General features: G+C 39.9%; 1 non-coding gene across 1 annotated transcript; it reads left to right on the forward strand.

Annotated features, from left to right (window-relative positions):
- Positions 1-283: 283 nt before the first annotated feature.
- Positions 284-356, forward strand: Trnar-ucg (transfer RNA arginine (anticodon UCG)). The gene has a single exon. It is a non-coding gene; the product is annotated as a tRNA-Arg (tRNA).
- The last annotated feature ends 1,531 nt before the right edge of the window (positions 357-1,887 follow it).

Genomic DNA, 1,887 nt, shown 5'->3' on the forward strand with positions numbered 1-1,887 from the left:
CTTTTTTTCTATTCCGTTCCGAGAACTTTTCAAACCACCCACGTACACCGGAAAACTCCTGCGTTGTTAACTCGGCTACGATGGTCGCAACAGCATTCCTCTTTCTGTAGAGGATATTTAACGAATTACCTTCCATCTTGAAGAAGGAGTTTGGATTGTATTGAGCTGTCACTACCTGTCACCAGCTTTCACGCATATATGGAAACTACGCATCTCCACTCACATGCTACCGTTGCTCACACCGCAGTGGAGCCTTTACGCCAAAGTTCCATATCTTCAGCCAGACCGTGTGGCCTAATGGATAAGGCGTCGGACTTCGGATCCGAAGATTGCAGGTTCGAATCCTGTCATGGTCGACTATTTTTACATGAAGATACACACATTAATCAGTCTATTTGTACTTGAGATACACTTATACCATCAGTGTTCGGAAATAATAACGAAACAGGTCACATGAAAGTGACATGACAGACGCTAAGACTATCCACGTCTATAACATTTTGGATTAACAAACTCATTGTCTTCGGTTCTTTTGTACCTCAACAGACTATGAGGCGTCTGAAATACCATTTTTGAACCTACTCATCGCTTTTATGGAAAAATATGCTGCTGGTAATTTGTAGCGTTACGTGGTCCAAAAATAATAGCTCGAATGTACACTTCACAATTTGATGGTTGAGCTTCCTAGATGCACAGCTGGGCCATTAATCAATGCGTCCTCGGGCCTTTATTCAGTAGTCAGCTGAGTCAAAGAATATCGAGTGGAAATTCTTCTTATTCTTCTTGTTCCTGTTGTTCTTATTGTCCTCCTTCTTCTTTATGGGTATGTGAGGTACCTAGTTAATCAGACTGCAGTCATCACCGACATGTATCCGTCTGCTAGAACTAGTGTGATAGCTTAATACAGAGCGAGTGCACTAGTAGACCATGCGTCACTATCATAACAGTTATTCTAAACAGCAATTTTAAGCAAAAACTTGTGTAATCGTCACATAATCCATTTAATAACACAACTATCACGTTTCCTAAGTGTGGAGATATTACAAAGTGACAGACACTACTAAAATCGCCACATCACAAGAGATGTAAAACTAAGTTCTGTTTTGATGCGCATCTTAGTTCGAGTGCAGAGTGATGTTGTATGAATAGACGGAACGTTCTTAGGGGACCTCACGAAAGTACAAACAGAGGACAAGAAAAATCCAGAGATCCACAGTGATGGGAGGGGGACAACACACAACAAGACGATGCATTGTCTTGCTAAAAATACACCAGCCTAGGAAATAAACGTGAGAGTCAACGATGGATCAAAGGCATCGCTTCCTGATATACGAGTTTCAGAACATTAACACTTATTCGAGTAGGACTATTCTCTGTACGATGGCAGCTGTAGTCCGAAACGGGCTATTACTGAATGTAACTCCTTCTTGCAGCAAACACCACAGTCCTCTGCCCACTTATAAAAGTCCGTCAAGCATCTATCTTCTTTGTTCCCCTATGGGCTGCACTCATGTCATGTTATTAAACAAACATCTCTGAAAATGTACACTGGTTTCAGTAAATCAGCTAGAAGTATCCAAACTAAAATATAAAATACCTATACAGTATTCTTATCAATTGCTCAAAATTATTTTCAAATGTTTGCACAAAAAATAAAAAAAAGAAGCAATATCGTGTTCCATACTAAACGAACCATAGTATTACGGACCATTTGGAGCCACAGTCGGGACGTCACTACGATTTAGAAGTTTGAAAATATTTCAAAGTCGCAAACCTAAATGAAGTAAATTACAAACCTAAATGAAGTAAATTACAATGTTTCTGGAACTCCAAAGCTGATGAAGTGGAACTACACTGCATGAATAAACATCCAGAAGTCGAATGCCT

The sequence above is a fragment of the Schistocerca gregaria genome, chromosome 3 (assembly GCF_023897955.1).
Source record: "Schistocerca gregaria isolate iqSchGreg1 chromosome 3, iqSchGreg1.2, whole genome shotgun sequence".
Lineage (NCBI taxonomy): Eukaryota > Metazoa > Arthropoda > Insecta > Orthoptera > Acrididae > Schistocerca > Schistocerca gregaria.